This window comes from Nelusetta ayraudi, unplaced genomic scaffold (genome assembly GCF_046127955.1).
Source record: "Nelusetta ayraudi isolate G7.1 ecotype Tasmania unplaced genomic scaffold, CSIRO-AGI_Nayr_v1 ptg000011l, whole genome shotgun sequence".
In the NCBI taxonomy this organism is placed as follows: Eukaryota; Metazoa; Chordata; class Actinopteri; order Tetraodontiformes; family Monacanthidae; genus Nelusetta; species Nelusetta ayraudi.
In genome coordinates, this window is record NW_027466061.1 from 2,437,501 (window position 1) to 2,456,870 (window position 19,370).

Here is a 19,370-nt window from a genome sequence, read left to right on the forward strand (position 1 = left end):
AATTTATCAGTTAAGCCAGTTCCGTTTTCAGCCGTACCTTTGAAAAGTGCCTTGAGGGCAGCTCCTCACTGTTAGCTGTCCTCTCTGCAACTCTCACATCTCTGCAGTTGTCCTTCAGCATCAAATCATGCATGATCATATTTCAGAGCTGTTTTTTTTTTTTTTTTTTTTTTTCATAAACCTTTCAAACTCCTTGGGGAAAAAAAGAAAATATTCTAAATTATTTGAATGCAGATATTGCAATGATTTTAAAATAGCTAAACACAAGCAAAAATAAATAAATAAATAAATGAATAAATAAATACTGCCTCCAATACTGAAATGCAAATGCATTTAAAAAATGTAATTAAAATTGTTGAATAAAGTTGCAGTGGAGTATCAACTCCTCTGACAGAGCTTCAGTGTTTGAGATAAAGCGTAATGAGCCAATGCAGTTGTGCCGTCAGTCACGGCTCTATTTGACACAACTTCAAATTGAAAACAAGATAAATGTTTCCCTCCTCAAAGGGATTTTATGACGGAGATTAGGTGCGGGACTCTGACAGGGAAATAATGTGATGCATGGCTCTTTGGATTCATATTTATTTTTCAGGCCAAATCTCAGTGGGCTGTTCAAGTGAGTTTTAACCAGTTTTTATACTCAAACATTCATTAAGTAAGGGGAACAAAGCTGATACTGGTTTAGTTTGTGACTGTACAACAGTTTTTAACCCCATACGCAGATTGTCAGCGTGTGTCTAGTGAAAAGCTGTTTGGGTTGACACCAATGACAACTGACTGGCATTAAACACACATAACAAGCTTCTGCCATTTCATAAGAAGAGAGGGATGGAAATCGGAATATGTTACGAATCAAAGGGATACACTTTACGTTTCACAAAGGAGCGTATGCTTAGCTAGACTTTGGAAGAGGAAGTGCCAAAGCCTGTTTACAAGCTTGCATAACCTTGTGGTAATTCTGAAAGCACAAACTACAGCTGACTATCAGACTGTTCTGGCAACAGCGCTGATGTGGGAATATGTTTTTGGAATAAAGTCATGGATACCTCATGCAGCATCAAGGACTTAACTAACGGATCAAATTTGATTGGTCATAATACAATAATAACGATAATAGTGAATATCAAGCACAAGAGATATTTCAACCACTATGTTACGTTTTTTTTTTTTTATCTCAGACACATGGCTTTGCATTGTTATACATAAAGATCAGCTTCTGTCTAATTGGGATGTTTTAACCATTTGAAAACAAATGTTTTTTGTTTCATGAACTGATGCATATACAAGAAACAAGATTTTTTTTTATTGCGCTATAATTTATCAAACAAAAAATTAGAGAAAACAATGTGCTCTACTGGGTTCATCAGATGTCTCTTGCACAGAAATCAGAAGTGTTTTTGTCAAATTTTGGAGTTTATTAGACGCTCATGTCAGTGCACAAATATAAAAACAATTTTATTGTGAAAGCTGCTGCATCTCCAGAAAGACATGTTTGCCAGAGGTGCTTGTAACTGCTGAGAGCAGAATCCACAGCATCATCCTGGTGACTAATATAGACAGGTGAAGACTTGTGACTGATGGCTCAGTCTTACTTTGTCATATATGGTGGATTGGTGGAGACAGAAATATTATTATTATTTTTCCAGTCAAGTCACCACCAAGTAAGCCACCTTCTCTAGAGTCTGAGTCACACTTCTATCAAATGTCACTCCGTCCAACAAATCTCTGAAGTCATGCTGGTTTGGACTTCTGTGTGTGTGTGTTGTAATGGTGTTTCTATTTATTGCAGATGTGTGGGCACTTTGGCAATGTGCTTCATATCACACACACGCACACAGTGTTGTTTGTGGGATGTTTTTGTCATTAATACTGTAGTTGCCAGAGTTTACACTGACAGCTTGTTCAGCGTTGGGCACCTCTCACAATCAACAAAACAGGATCTGTTGTGTGATGTCAAAAAGTGTAGTTGCGTCTGAGTTTCATTACACAAATGCATGGCTGGTGCCATTATATAGGTGTTCTTTTTTCATTTTCATTTTGTTCCAATTTTTCATTTTTTTTACAAATGTTCTCACCAAGAAAGTGACACTATTTCATTGTTATTGCTGTTTTGTTTCTATGAATAATGTGGTCATTCAATTCAGTAATGGAAAACAGTATTTCAATTTCAAGATAGGTGATAGATAAATAGATAGATAGAAAGAGTCAGAGAAAGAACAGCAGGGTGTGTGTGTTTCTTAAATGACCTTTCAATCAGGACAGATGAAGATGAGCAGTGAGATATTAAGTGAAAGGGAAAACGCCTACAGCGAGCAGACTGTGTATTTTAGGCTTTATTGACGCTGAGACCACACAGGAAGCAGAACATCATGAGGAGGCAGAAGATCAGCCCCTGGGTCCAGACACTGGTGGTGGTGGTGGGGAGGACGACAGACAACTGCGGGGCTTCTGATTTGATGCATGATGGACGGAAGACGGCTGGACTCTCGACTGAGGTGGTGAGGGGTGGAGGTGGGTTGAGCAAAGCAACGAGAGAGAGATAGAAAGAGAGAGACTTACAGCTAGCAACTGATTGGTTCTTGCAAGAATGTGACAGATTCTAATGGGAGGGCAGTCTTGACGGGAAATTCAGTAATCAAAACAGCCGGGTTTGTTTTTCTAAGAACTAATTAGTTTTCACTTCAGAGTGAGACCAAACGTGTTTATTCTTTATATTGAGTGCCGACGAATGGGAGATGAGGAGAAAGTCATCGCCAGTTTAGTTTGGTTTGGAAAACACCTCTGCATTCATTTGCATCGGTAAATGAAGCTGTACGGGTCCAGTCTCTGTTTAAATTAAATCTGCACTATTTTTTTCTTTCTGATTCCATTTTACACCAAGTAGTAGGACAAAAGCTGAAGAAATTTGTTTTGCGGCGCATAGTCACACATATGGCGTTACATCATGTTTCTTTTTTCACGTAATACCCTGATTAAAACAGGTGTTGCAGCTTTGCCTGTTCCGGCATATGAGTCTCAAAAGCAGCACCAACGAGACAAACACTGGTTACCTCAGAACAAACAGGGATGTCTTCAATAAAGAAAAAGTTGCTTCTATATTGGTGCAACTGCTTTTAAATTCATTCAGCACAGTACATGCCATTCTACTCCAGTCTTTGTATGCGTGTGTGTGTGTGTGTGCGTGTGTGTGTGTGTGTGTGTGTGTGTGTGTGTGTGTGTGTGTGTGTGTGTGTGTGTGTGCATGGTGCAGGGCACAACATGTTACTGCCTCATTCATAGCCAGTGGGCTGGTCGAGAACCAGGTTTTGCGATTATGCATTTGGAATTACAGGGTGAAAAGAATCAGATCTTTTGTCGTCAGCAGTTGCCATGGCGAATCATAGAAGCCAGGCCTCTGCTAACATTGGCTTTTTTGTATTAATGTCATTGACCAAATTCAGCTGTTCAAAATCAGCTGTTCTGTATCAAAAAGTCGGTGTTACCCAACTGAGGGTGCATGTAGTCAGTGTGTGTGAGATATAATATTTCGACATAAACAAGCATCGAAATAGGATACCTAGAAAAACAAGGCACAATTTTTTTGTGTAAGAAAAGATTTTGACCTTTGCTCCGACAGGGACACTTAACAACAAAAAAAGAAGAAAATAACAAGAAGGCTTTTGGTGTATGCTTTATTTATTTATTTATTTTTAGCTGTGTTGTTAGCAATACATGCACTTGGTCAATCTCTTCCTCAGAATCTGGATCATGTGTGAGGCAACATCTGTCAGCTCTCCCAAAGTATTTCAGCAACAGCTCGTAACTGAGTGCGTACGAGTCCTCGTACAAACTTGATTCCGGGACATCGGAGAGCAACAATGGTTTCTGTCCATGATTTTATTTGGTCTAGAAAACCTTTTAAATTCAGGAAAAATCTGTTTTAAAAGCAAAAATATGTGTGTGTGTGTCTAAGCAGGTGCGACTAAAAACAAACAAACAAATAAATAAATAAAAGATCCAAGCACTGAAGTTGTCCTCCCAACACTCTACTGCTTGGGGTGATATTTTTTCGCCCACTTCGTTTTTGCTTAACTCATGGTGCTTCCCTTTAGGCTACTTGTTTATCAACGATACGGTGCACCGCACAACGATGAAGCTACCGAAACTTTTCTGATCTATATTTGACTCACAGGGTAAAACCCGTGAGCTTTAGCCCACCGAGTCATTTATTTTAACTGCTCGCCGGGAGCAGATTGATATCATTGCCAGGCTCGGCTCTTGTGCCATTAATTGTCAATTATCCTAAGTGGATAAATCACTCAATTCATCCAATCTCATGTATAAAACAGACTAGGCCACACAAGCCCCACTGGAAAGCAGCCACAGGGCCTTTACATATGGAAGTTATAACACATATTTCATGTATGTTTTATGGAAAGTGTACATGTTGAGTTTTAAGGCCTTATTACTCACAGTTGACACAGTTAAAGTCTGGAGAAGAGATGGGAAGTCACACAATTCCTCACCTCGACACCGTTGGCGGGGAATCGCATCACTCACGCAGCAGTATTGCAGGATGATACTTTGTCAGGTGCTCCTCATGAAAATACATCACACATGCTAAGTGGCGTGAGTCCTTAACCCCAATGAAAGGCAAAGGCCACCTGCATATTTTGCCGGCAGCGCTCTCCTCGTGATTCAGCAGTGCACACTGTCACCTGTCAACACTAAATGTACATACATACAAAAGAAGATCGATAGTTGCGCCAAAAACTTTAAAAAGAAAAAGAAAAGATGCTTCTGTCCAATGGCTAAATGCCTATTTCATATATTGTTCACCGTCTCAAAAGATCCACAACGGGACAATAAATAACAGCCTCAGTAACTCACAGCTCTGGCTCTATGACAGCGGCGTACACAGGCAAACATTCACCCGAATCGGCCGATGAAAGAGAACACTAGCTCTTGGCATCAGTGAGCAATCTGAAAACGTTGGTGGTTCAATAAGAGCATCATGGCCTTTGAATGGATGCAAGTAATAGATTGTCACTGAATAGGCGGCGCATGGCACAAGAAAGAACAGGCAGTAGCGCGTCGCGGGGCTGCAGGGCCGCTATATGAGAAGGGTCTCCTAAATCCAATTTGTCTAAAAGCTATTGCTGCCACATAATGGCAGTATTCTTGTCTTTCTGCATACAGATGAGTTCCATCCAGCGCTATTTTCATCCACACCATCATTGATTCTGTTTTTTTTTTTTTTTTTTCATGCTCTACTCAGAAACTTCTACTCTCAGTTTGGCTTATTTGGTGTTACTTTGCCTTTTTTTTTCACTCCTCTTTTGTATCAGTGTAACTTCCACATTGTCTTGAACATTTCACTATATGATTACATTTAAATTAATGAATTTCAGAACATGCATTACATAAAACCCCCACAGAAAGTAGCACAGTCGCTTGTACAATCAGCCGCTAACTGTTCACGCAAACCCACGCACACCCACTGCAACTGCTTTGGGAGCAATTAAGGCCTGGGTGTGCTGTTCAAGGACACATTGACCTGTAGACTTCTTGCCCACTGAGGGAGTGTCAAAGAATCAAGTTCATGGAGCACCACTACATGTATCTCAGGGGTCAGAAGATTAACTTACCTATAACTACACTCAAAGAATAAATAGATATAACGTAATTTCCTCTCTATAACATCTATTCACATTGGAATGAATAAAGCCTGTATGCTTTGTCTTTGTAGTTTAACAGCTGCCAATTTCTGATCACATCAATGGTCATGACTGATTCAAACACATGATTTATACTTATTTCAACATTAACAATAAGATTTTTGTTATTTTTTTACTTAATGGAGATGTAATAGCTACATTGTTAATGTGATAATACGACACGTTTGGTCAAGGTTTTGTGATACCATGTCAGCGCTCAATTAATTCATCAAATTAATTGAAAAAAAAAATACAGGCAAGCCTGCATTCTCCTGCTATTGATTTTGTTAAAAGATCAATTCAAAAAGAAAAGAAAAGATTGAATACAGCAATGAACCAGCTGCAAATGTATGGCCTGTAGCTACTTGCAGCAGATTGATAATGTGGAGCGTCTGTGTTTTCCAATCCAGTCAATAGCACAAACCAGTCCAGACGGCCGTGGGGAGACATCAGCCAGCATAGTTAGAGCTTATTAGGTTTTAGTTGCTGCACATAACAGTGTTAATAAAGTACAAGTCCATGTTATTGCCAAGAACAGTGTCAATTGGCTTTTTGGAACTTTGGAAATATTGTTTTTGGCTCAACAAGTTGAACTATGCCATTATTTTTGTGCAATACAGTCGCTGTTAGTGCAGCTAAAATTCTTTTTTGGGAGGCATAAGGAGGCCAGGACTCTTTCCTCCGATGTAGTCTACTTCCAAAGAGTTTTTTTTAGTAAGCTACAATAAGTTTGTTCATCACATAGGAAGCTTTACACTAGGGCCACAAATCTACCATGCAATTTGTCTGTGGTAAACTGTTTTCCCAATGTGGTTGTCAAGAGCAGAAAGGCCATTACAGACTTGAACATAAAAGCAGGGTAGTAAATAAAAGTCATTCTTGTCCAGTCATTCATATTTCTGTCATTTTTGAGTAGTACATGAAATGGGTTGTCGGTTGACCTTTTCATAACAACACTGTGCTTCGGTCTGAAGTTAAGCAGCTTGCAATACAACACAGAGATACTGAGGTAGGTGATGGTTTAAACCAATTTCAATCCCATTCAAACAAACCATTCTACCAGTTGCAGGCTGTGAGCTGTCACAAACAAAACAACAAGCGTTGATGAGAAACAGACACGAAGAATAGAAACTGACAGTAACAAGAGAGAAAGACTCGGAAGAAATCCAAGAGGAGGAAACTATACACACACATTTTCAAACAGGAAATAGCCAAAGAACATCAGAACACAATATATTCCCTACCTGTATAAAGAAGCTCAGTTTATACACCCACGTGGGTGCTTCATCACAAAGTCCTGAGTGCTGAGACTTAGATAACCAGGTCAGTGAAAACTGGACTGGCCAACCGAGCTTGAAACTCATTTGCTACATTTTACGAGTTGGACTGTGTGTACCCCTCAGAAAGAATTTACTTTTTGTCAACTGCCAGGAGTGCAGCTCTGGAGCATGTCAGAATTAGGTCATGGTGCTGTTTAACTATTTACAGAAGCAACTGAGACCAGTCTGCTACTCAAATAAAGCAAGTTGTCATTATTCAAAGCTACAGCAACACCTTATTTGCAGTCATCTGCCCTTTATGTGATTTTAAATACACTGTGACACCAGTGCTCCGTTTGAAAATAGCAATGACCTTTCCAAGGCACTTCCCGTAGGATAACACTGTTCATGCCCTGGAATGTGACGAATGACACATTGAAGGCTAAACCGGTAAATCTTATTAAAATGCCATCTTACGTTGTTAAAAAAAAAAAAAAAGAAAAGAAAATATATATATATACATATACAAAATATAATTTGACTACAAACACAACTTTCTGCCGGCCGCAGTCATTCAGTGCTGGCCTTAGCACTTTTTGTTGCCATTTCATGATCAATTACTTATTTTCTGCCTGAGTTGAGCTCCTATTTCAGCATGAAAAGAGGCTGAGCATGTCTAAATCTTGGTCTCTGGCTGGACTTGGTGCTCGGGCTTTAGTATGGATTTTAAGGCCATTTCAAGGGTAGGATAGAAATATAGTGAATTGTCGCTAGAGATAATAAGTTAGCCACTTGTCAGTGTGGGCGGGAAATTAAATGAATCATGCATTTTCTACTGTACATCAGCTGGACAAAGAGGTAATGGTTTTCAACCCCTTTATTTTCTTGACCTGTATTTTCAGTTTCACATGTTTTTTGTTTGTTTGTTTTTTTGTTTTTTCAGAAAGCAGGCACACTGCCAAAGTGTACAGGAAGGTGCAGCAAGGGATGTTCATTTTCTTCCTTTGCACAGCAGCAGAGTGTGGGATCTCAAAAGGTCAATAACACAAAGAACATTTCTGAGCTGAAGAGAAGACTTCAGTGGGAATACTTTTTCTATTTAAAGGAGAAGTGGGTTGGATGAAATTAAGTGAAATGCGCACGAAGAAGACGCCTGGACTTTTACAGTATAGCTAATTAAAGAGCAGAGCTTCTGTCTTTAAGCGATACTGTTCAGATATACGAGGTGGTATAGGGTTAAGCATACATCCCCTATATATTCATTTGGTAAATGAATGATAACTATTTATCCATACTTGCCATGAGAAAAGGTGATATACCTGTGTAAGTGATGCCGGTGAAAAACAGACATGCAGTTGCACTCGGAAAAAAACAAAAAACAAGAGCAGAACTTAAGCAGGACATGGGCAGTCTCAGCCAGAGTCGCTCTTCCATGCTGTCGAATGGACAGAAAGAGTAGTTTGTCCCTCCGTGGTACCTTCCAAGCTTGCTCGCTGAAAACTTCTCGTTGGGAGGAGAATAATGTTTTCATGTGTGACTCAAACTTTTTTTGTCAAAAGAAGCATCATTATAAATATATATATATATATATATATATATATATATATATATATATGTATATATATATATGCATATATAAAATGGTCGCAGATGAATAGGCTGAACTAAAAAATATCTGCAAATTCTCCTATGCACATATTTAGGATATTTAGGATGTTCTTCTTTCAAAAGTAGAAAAATCACAGTTTGTGAAATATTCAGAAATTTCTGTTGACTTCAGGCTATGAGATTTGCTTTCATTTACACGGGTCACATATTTCATTTTTGCTTTAAAAAAATCAGCTTTTTGCTGAAAATTTAGCGCAGGCTAATCAAATACAGTAACTCATTTCTGTCCAATGATGCTTCTTTCATGAGGTGGGAGGAAAATGGGACGAATGCAGATGGTTAGACAAGCCGGTATTAACGGGAATTGGCAGTAGGGATGAGAAATCAAAATTTTGGGAGGGGTATAAACCTGGAAGACCATCTGCCTGACTAATCCATTCCCTGAGGGGCTGAAGAAAGGGAGCAGACGAGAGGCAGCAGAGGATCAGCGGCAACACTCCCAAAATCTGAGGGAGAGGTGAGAGACGTTGGAGTTCTCCTGACTGATCCCAGTCTGCCGAGCAAAGCCGGGATATCTCCCCCGACAAAGAGAAGGTTCAAGGACTTACTTGGCTTGCGGATGTAGGCTGCAGCTCCCTAATCTACCTGCTGGAAATGACAGGATTTATGAGTCCAGATGCAAAACAAGTTGAAGCTGAGGAAGTCTGTCTGATGGAGTAAAATGAACAGGGTCTGTTTTTCAGTCTGGCAATGTGGTAATGTGCACACAAGGGATGGACCAATGTCTTGGCTGATTATTGGCTGATATTCAGTAATCTGTGACTGCCTGGATTCAGTCATGATACAAAACAGACTGAGAACCAACGCACTTACAGACAAAAACAGACATAAAGTCTGACATATAATTCTCAATTATGTTAAGATAGAAAACAAAATCAAGAGAAAGAGGGGAAAAACCCAACTATTCTAGTTTATAATCCTCAAAATCCGCCTTTTAGGTCATATTTTTAATGTCAACAGTGATTTGCATTGTTCAAAATTAGTGTAAAGTGTAACCTCAACAACATACACCTCATTTTGATCTCTCTTTTTTTGCCTGTTGAAAGTACAAACATTTCACAAAGCATATTTACTCTATTGGCCTGAAAATAATCTGTCTCGGATCTGGTTGGATTTAGGAAGCATTCAGACCAAGTCCAGTGCTCAATTAATTAAATTCCCCTTGGGAAATTAATTACAACAGATAGACAAGGCTGCACAAAACTAACAAATTGAAAAGAACTTCCAACCCATACCAGTGGGAAGAAAGTGCTGAATAAATAAATATGACAGAGCTAATGCTGCAAACAGACAGTTTGGGGTCTTTTTTCAGTCATGTTCGCGGCAATCACTAAAAACATGAAAAAAAAAGTGATTGTCAGACAGCAGTGATCAAGAAGTTGAGCTGATCCTGATATCAATCACCAGAGAAGTCTGTGAGACTTTGTAAAGTGCTTAGGGGTACCGTGAAGGTGCTAGGAACCGCTAGTGCAGTGCAATCCAACAGAACTTCCTGATCCTGAATCCTTTATGCTGATTGGCAAACACTATGTCCCGTGACCGTTGATTGGCTCAAAGGCATCTGCAGCGTGTCCGTGACTGGCTGTTCTGCATTGCTGTGTTTGCAGTGCAGATTTGGGAGCCTGCTGTGCGGATGCATTTGTAATCCGAAGCAGCGCTGCGCTTTCTGTTTGATCGTAGATCAGAGGCACCGTGTGGCCATAGGACTTGTGTTTGCCATTGCTTATTGATGAACAACGTTTTGAAAAGTGGCCACTGCACTCCTACCTCCACAGGCAAACACTCACATTCTCAACACGACGTCGCCACCCCTGCATCAGCCGGCAAACTCAAGGGTTTTGCCGTCACCCCAGTCTTATCTGTCCGCGAAGGCTCCTTGTTTATTTCACAGAGACAAGGTTATTGTTTAACGAGCTCCACGGAAAGCTATAGTCATACTTAAACAACATCCTTGACAAATGCTTATTACATAAGCGCTGTCTTTGTGCATCGACACTGTACTTACCACACAGTCGCCCCGCTGTGGAAACACCAAATGAGATGATACAAAAGGTCCTTCTGTTCTCGTTTTAGCCCCATCAGCTGGTGCTGCGTTCTCTCAACTGTCACATTTCATTTGGCAACGCGTTGCCCCCGGCGGCGCAAGTGCCAGCCCCTCGACACTGTGCCACTGCCGCTGATGCTGCTCAGACCTCGGCCAGGCAATGATGAGGTCACATTTGTGGAAGAGAAAGCAACTTCCACTGGGCAAAGTCAGAGCGGATAGTGCAGTGAATTAGAAGGCTCAGGGACTTGTGCTCCATGCGTGTGTCGGACTTATAGGATTTATTTTAGCTCATTGTTCCAGGCTACACAACAAGGATGGAAGTTTTCTCTCTAAATGTATTATCCTCAGCTACAGCGCTTTCCATTTCTCTGGCCAAAGGGAGAGAGCTGATGCGTTTATGTATACTGCCGAACGTAGTGAGAAAAACTGCAAATTTGTCTCTCACAAAACTTTCTTCAACTAAACTCAAACAAATCAGCAACGGTATGCCGAGACACTGCCAGCGAACTTGTGTTAACTCACGAGGCTCTTAAACTGACTGATCCGAGTGTCATTTTTCAACGCAAAGTCAGCTTTGATGAGGTGAGCAGGTGAGATCAAATGCACTTTCTACGCACTGACTATATAAGAATGGATGAAACTCGTCGTTTCGAAAAGGATGCCAAAAACCTGCGGCACGGACCGCCAAAAATGGTTGCAAAAAGACTAAAAATTACAGGCTGTAAATATGAAAAGGAGCACAAAAAATTATAATCATCAAAAATCATGAATTTGGCTGTAATCTCCATTTTGTCTGATTTGGTCTAATTGAAGTTGTGGGCGTGGCTACAGTTTGGTGTGTAGTTGGCTTGCTGGCAGACAGGCGGGCATTGGGGCACACGTTGCACTCACACTCCAATGATTGCTCACTTCTGGGAACACCCACACATCCAAATACGGAGTCTTCAGGATTCAAAATGGAATGGAAACTGGTGCTGACTGTGAAACTTTCTTTAGGCTTCAAAAAGAGGCAAGTCAGCTGGTGACGTCATGATGGCTCCGCCCATCTTTATACACAGTACAGCTTCACGGCTCATTTAGATTGCTGTAATTCATTGTACTGCTGCCCCAACCAGCTCAACCTGTCTTGTCCTATCAAGTACACATATAACACCCATTTATCTGATTTGATTTTATAATCCTTTTGATTCTCCTGATCCTATTGATTCTTGAAGTCCCAGTGATTGTCACATCCCGAAGGATGTGAAATTTATCCTCCGCATTTGACACATCATCCCCTGATGGAGAGCGATGGGCAGCAGCGGGTGCTGCGCCCGGGAATCATTGGGTGATCTAACCCCCCAAGTCCAACCCTGAATACTGAGTGCCAAGCAGGGAGGCAATGGATACCATTTGAACAGCTTTTGGAATGACTCGCGACATCAACATCATTTTTTTTTATCAAATTGCCTTCTTGTGATTTCATTTTAGTTCAGTCCTGTTTTTATATCAGATGCATTATGTTGGTTTTGGTAAATACTTTTATCCCTTCCTTGAACTCTCATGTTTTTATACTCGTAAAGCATTCTGCGACTTGCTTTTGATAAAGTGCTATACAAATAACCTTATTGTTAAAATCTGCAATTCTTGAAGCAGTGGAGACACTTTTTGCCTCGCCATCCATCGATATTCCACACACAGATTCTGTGTCACAGTGTTTTTCAGGCTGCACCTCTGACTAGTTCCAAAACCATTTGACGAGACAGTGCTTTGAAGATTTTTTTGTAATCTCCTCACAGATGGACTAAATGAGAGCTGCCAAGCACACAGCTAAGGTGAGCACACACTACCTTTTGAAAGCAGGGGTGGGAAAATAAAGTAAACGGGCCAAAATAAAATGAAACCGATAACTCAACAGACTTCTTCAGCGTTGTGAAAATTTTCCAAAACCAAATTGCAGAAAAAGATGATACATACAAACAAAATAGCTTAGAGAACCATCTTCATCTTGATAAACTGAGTAATCAAGAGAAACAACAATAAAGCAAATATAAAAGGCTCTAGGAAACATTCCATCTGCCATGATGGGTCAGGAAACCCAAAACGATTCTAAGGCCATCAGCTGTGCTGTACAATTGTACTACAAGCCAATGCAGTTTCGGAAAGAGGGCGCTAATGTTGAGTAAAACACTTACTCAATTGTATCAGAATCTGAAAACATTTTCTTATCTGGCTCATCTGGCTGGTTTTACACCCTTGCAAAGCACTTGATGCATGGTAGGAGCTCTCTGAGCAGCATGGGATGCTTTGCTGCCTAACATTGATGCATATTTCCAGAGTTTATTCAACTTTTCGGTGTACATATTTGAAAAAGAAAAAGGAAATTGGTGCACATTTGCCAAGCCGATATTTTTTATGTATCTATTTTGCAGTAGAGGTGGAAAAACTACATCAACAGAGCGAGCTTCATCGTAAGGTAATGGCGGCAGCAAGCCAGATGACACCTATGACATTTAATCTTGTTTGAATAATTGCTATAACTGCCAGATGAGGGAGACATAGTTCAGCCCGAATTTTTAATGAGCCTCCTGGACGATAAATAAACTGGTGGATACAATAAGCCTGAGCATATGATATTTCAGGCAAGTTGAACATCTCGTTCACACACCACAAATACTGTATAGATTACACGGTCTTGGAAACATTCCTCCAAATAGACAGCTGTGATTCTAAGGTCGTTACGGTCATTTTCCAGTTTTATTTATTAAATCTAGCTATTTATCAGTCAAAGTAAAATACTTAACAATTGATGGGAAAAGAGCACTGCAATTAATGAAATTGATATACATGTAGCATTGTTTGATTTTTATTTTTTCTATCATAATAATGTATTTGGCTTGAATGTTGTTGATGTTTAGAAACAATATAATTGATTAAAATTTTGTTTCAGTGGGCTTGAATGTGACTTTTTTGAGCTTATGTCATGGTGACATCAAGCACATTGTTGCTTTTTGTGTCCCTTGTTGAAATTGCAACTGGAACATGGTGCTTGTAGTTAAAACCCTCTGTGAAGTGACATCAGTCAGCCACAATTGGATTCCTTTAAAAGTTGTTTAAAGTTAGCAGTTTAAGTGTATTTTATACCACCACAGATGCCAGTACCCAGTTTGTGTTGCACCATCTGTGTGCCCAAGGGCATGGTGGTCACAAATGAGGTTTGGTCAGGCATATTGTTGGCACATTGTTATCTTGAGGCAGCAGAAAGTGATTGTGCCATCGACCGAGAAAACCTGGCCTCAAGTTAATAGTGCAGTGTTCTAAAGTCTTCAATTCAACTGAAGCCCACAGTGGACACGGAAGCTGTGCAGCAGTGCTTATCCTCTGAAGTAAAGTCATTTTCTGGGAAGAAAATATGGTGAACAAGTGTCAACATTGAATAAACAAAAACACCAGTAAGTAATCATTGAAATGTGTCATCAGTTAAGAAGAATTAGAATCAAAGACATGATTGATACATTTTTATATAAGATATAAAAATCATTAAATGTCTCAGAAAAATGACTATCTTGCACTATATGTAATGGTATATCCCACATCCCATCATTCTCTCTGTGGTTGTACTGTTTTGTGGAGTGGAAAGACTCAATAAATCAATAAATGAATACATAAACAATTCAATTTATGTTACAAAGAACAGAATGGTCCACATCACGTTTGATTTCTTTTTTATTTAGCAGAACTTGACCTTTATGATTACTAACCTTTTTATTCTTAAAACTGATCAAGGAAACCTTGTTATTTTATTTCAAGGTCATGAAACTGCTCAGCAGATAGCATTTATTTTCCATTTGAAAGAATATGACACTCTAAATCAGCATTGCAAATAATTCCGTTATTTACAGGAACTGAGCTGATGGTTCAACGACCAAAACGAGCTTTTCCCCTGACATTTTATTTTCAGATGGAGCCCTTTTCACCTGTCTCGCAATTTAGTTTATTTAATCAACACAGTAACTGACGGAAGCCTGATGACTGGGCCTGGGTTTCCTTAACAACGTGTCACACTGTTGTCCTGAGCAGTTAACGCGGTGCCCCCTTGTCATCAGTGCAGTTGCCTATGGAGTTTGATGCATCGTCGGGGAGAAATCAGCTGTCAAGTCGTCCCATCACAATTGTCAGCCAATGGATTCATTAATCATGCTTGACTCCACATGGGAGAGCAGCCTCCATTCGGCTGAGGTCTAAGACACCTGTGGCAGCGCGCCAGCTCTCCGCTCTGGGCCCAGGATCACATCTGAAAGTGTTTCCTGTCAGAAACAAGTTTGACGGGAAGCACATCGTGGAAGATTGATGTCCCCTGTCTTTAAAGTCTGACGCAAATGAAACTTTGACAGGAGGGATGAAAAGCCTTTTACGTGTCAGGTCGAAAGTGCATTTGCTGGGCTGACAGCAGTAGGGAGGGATGCCGAGAGAGGACGTGTAAAGAGGGTGACACTGAAAAATAGCTTCATCAGCAGCAACAGGCTTCATCAATAGCAGTTTAGCCACTGCGATGATAAACATCGGCAGAATCAGCCAAGTGGAAACGCTGCTATGAGCCAAATCTGATTTGTGTTATAGTTCGTTAACCATGGACACTCGAAAGAATACAAAATGAACGCAGGGAATGCTGTTTATGTGCTTCCATGGATTGTTCATGGATTTTTCCAGCTGAATGTGACTGAGAGACTCCAGTTGAATTACAATAGGGAAAAAAAGTAGCAGAGCTCAGCTGGACTGAGGCACGTCTGTGTTGAGATGTGGCACTTCGGGCATACCAGTGTATATCTGAGCAGAAAGTTGGGACAAAGTTTTCTCTGGCTGAATCAGACAAACATGAAACAGTGATGTTTGCAGAGATCCTGAGAGTCCAACTGGCTGAATGAACTTTGTGGTGAGAGTTGTAGATATCTCTACTGAGCCTCTTTGGTTGTCATTCGATGATCCTTCCATACCGCACAACTGTAGCCCTCACTGTAACAGTGTTGGGATGGTGAAAGGTATAAATAGTCACACAACTCATGCTCATTGTGATTACACTCAACCCCGGTAGATAGCAACCAACAAATTGCGGTGCTTGTTAAGGTGCTGTAACATTTTTTTGACTAGAGTCACTGGCCACTGCCTCATCATGTGCAACTTGGGCTGGACGAGGCTGTGGCCGGCCTTATTACATAATCATTATCAAAATCAAACACACAAATCACGATATTTAATCAACTCCTCATGATTGTATAAATTTGAGAGCAAGTGAAAAATGACACTTTCTGTCTGTGAAGGTTCTCGGTCGTCCAGGTCATCTTAGTGTAGGAGGGTTCCATTTGAAGCGACTGGACTTCGCAAAATCAGTTCAGTTGCCTCAACTTAACCCTTCTACACTAATCACCCTCAAGTGAGTCTTTTGAGTATTAATTTATATTAAAAAAAATGTATGCAAGTGTTAATACAAAACACTTTATTGAAGAGGAATGGCATCTTTGGCACTAAAGGGATTTTGTTTTGTTTCACCTTATGTAATATACACAGTGGAAATCACTGCTGTCATTGAAGATATGAATTGAATGTATTTGGAAAAGTGAGAAGAATATATATATATATGTGTGTGTGTGTGTGTGTGTGTGTGTGTGTGTGTATATATATATATATATGTATATATATATATCACAGAGGCAGCATACAAATTACGTTATGAGAGTCTGGCATCAGCAAAGTTGTCCAGGGAGCTATGTTTGATTTAAGATGAATAAAGTAAACACTGGCCCATTAATGGAATGTGTTCCAAAAACCAATAAATATTGTCAGCATATTGCCCCCTGAAGAGCTCAAACTCACGAATAGTTAGAGCTGCCAGCCATAGCAGAGTGCAAATTAGAGGGGAAGAACTTAACAGGGCCAGAGGGGAAAAACTGTTTGGGTTTCAAAGACTATTTGTTTTTGCCAGAGACAAATTTCATCTACACTTCTTTACATAACACCATAACCACACAGTCTTAATTACGTACTGATTTATTTTTTCCTGGGTCCTATTGCATGTTACTACTCATCATTCTTGTTAAAATGACTCAATTTAGCTTAGTGCCTCATTATTCCTTCTCTGATCATTTGTATCTAAATTGTTCCCTGTGAAACACACACAGAAGACACTTACAGCTTCATTGCTTCTATTATAATCCCTAATTTAAACTTTTATGAAATACGTTATTTTTTTAATTTGCTCTTTTTATGAGTACCACACATCTTACATTGCTTCTCTGTAAACCAGTTTACGAAGAACTCACTGCTGGTGCTTGAAAAAGCAAAGAAAACAGTCTGGAATCAGAATCGATCAAATGGATTCATATCCAAAAGAAGACGATCTCATTTAAATTTAAGATAAGGTAAGACAAGATATGCTTTATTGTCTGTCCCAAAAGGTGACAGACATTGCTCTTTGACAGGGCCCACAAACACATTCATGCAATTTCAAGACACAATGCCATTTAGAAGAAGGGGGAAAAAAAAACATGGCTAATGCATGCAAGGTGGCTGTTAAAAACAGCAGCTGGTGGGGGGAGCTTTAAAAAGTGCAGTGTTTACTTCAAGGTGTTCAGGATGGTTATGGCAGATGGAATGAAATATTTGCTGTGGGTGCTTTTCCGGGCCAGTGGGACTTTGTTCCTTCTGCCTGACGATAGTAACTGGAAAGAGTGGTGGAGGGGATCTGAGTGGCCTTCCTGATCACAGAGCGATTGTATAGTTCGGACAAGGGGAGTGCGTGGTGAGTCTGGTCTTGTGTCTGGTTGTGAGCAATTTATACCAGGAGGAAATGTTGAATGTTGAAAATAGATTCAATGAGTGAGGGGGTAACCAGAGTTACTGGACGTATCCACTGTAGCCTATTCATTCAGACAATATTTAATAACTTCACCATTGTCACTTAAGTCTCATACAAGTGATAAACACACGGGTAAGCAAATCAAAGGATTACCAAAAGTTAAACATCATGTTGTCCAACATGTTTTTTCAATTCACTGGAAATGAAAACAACTTTTTGATTGTGGATGAAAAGGAAAATAAATAAGCTTAAGGTCAATTTTAAAGGAGAAATACCTTTGGTCTGACTTGCTCGATTCACTTCATTTAGCTGGAGAAACAGGACACAGTTCAAACTGCAGAGGGACTTTTACATTTTATTTATTCGTAATGCCATTAGGCACATTTGAAAATGGTGAGGGAGTCGGGAAAAGCCATTACTTTTTATTGCCACAGATTTACGTCCGAGGCTGCCATCAGTCACATCCAATCACATCAGCTACATTATCATTCCTAAACCAACGCTTCCCTCGCCATGATGCACATGACAGCTTGGTAATGGAGTCCAGTCTGGCCTGCCACACTGAGACGTGCTGAATTGGGCGACAAATACGAATAAACTCCCACGGAAAATCTGCCTCTCTTTAATCCTAATATATATTTCCAGGGGTAATGGGTATCCAGGCACCGCAGTTCCCGTGCATCGTTAATGTACCACTGTGTAAAATGTGCTAGTTTGGGTTTATTCAGAGGTCAACTGTGATGATTGCTTGGGTCATTTAATTTGCATGTTAGGAGTGATGAACATGACTAGACGTGACTGATTCCCCTTATGCCAATAAACACAGCAACAATTTTTGTTTTGCGGTGTGTACAATATCAATGCCACTGGTGTATTACACGCCTCGGTGCCTAACATTGTCATTTTCATATAAACCTTATGAACTCCCTTGATGCATCATTCATTTTTGTATGCATCGTAGACACGCTCACAGACGTCCTTTTTTTTTTGCTGCTGCTGTGTTGACTAACTTGATTTGGAGTGGCCTTAATCTTCTCTGAGAATCTGCTCCCTTAAAAATACAAAAATAAAAAAAATAAAAAACTCTTGATGAAATCCGAGTCCTAAGACCTGAGCTTCCTTCTACTATAGTGTCTTTGTAAAAACAGAGCACGTTGGCCTTTTCTACACATGGACACAAAGCAAAGCAGGAGTAGAACCCTTTGTAGTCAATCATTTAAATGCTACAACTTCAAAGTTGTTTTGGACAGACCAAGACCGAGGTCAGACAATTCAGAAAAGAAAAAAACAAAGAAAAAGAAAAGAACTGTGAAACAATACATCTGTTGCTAGTGGCTGCATTGTCCTAAAATAGGGTGATGTCATTCTGTGACTTATTCTGGAATGGCCTGAAAGACCGTCTGCACTCTTGGGGACACTACAGTCATGTGGTGACACTTTCGGAATCATGACTCAGAGCTTTACATAAGTGATGATCCAGAGTCAGGACTCAGGTGCTTCCTAATAACATGACAGGTCCAGTGTGTAAAATTTTTAAGGAAGACCGGTATTTAAAGATGCCCTAGTGACAGCGCGTTTCATATTTAGGGCACTGTCAGGCAGGCTTCCTTAAAAACCGGGCTTCCTTAAAAAATGGTAGTGCAAGATACTAGGAGCAAGTCCCTTGCTTAATATATATTTTTATATGTATATGAGAACCCTACTAAGGATTGGAAAACTAGATTATTTTTAATGCACTGCGAGTATACACTTTTATTATTGTATGTATGGGCAGTATGTTAAGCTTTTACCAATATAAAAACATGAAAATCCTAAATCAGGCCAAATTTTAAACACTGGACCTTTAAGGATTAGAGGCTGCTCCGATT

The 19,370-nt window shown here is 40.0% G+C and overlaps 1 protein-coding gene across 1 annotated transcript in view; it reads left to right on the forward strand.

Moving 5' to 3' along the window:
- opcml (opioid binding protein/cell adhesion molecule-like) overlaps positions 1-19,370 on the forward strand; it is a 243,131-nt gene that overhangs the window by 1,262 nt on the left and 222,499 nt on the right. The gene's annotated exons all lie outside the window — the stretch shown is intronic.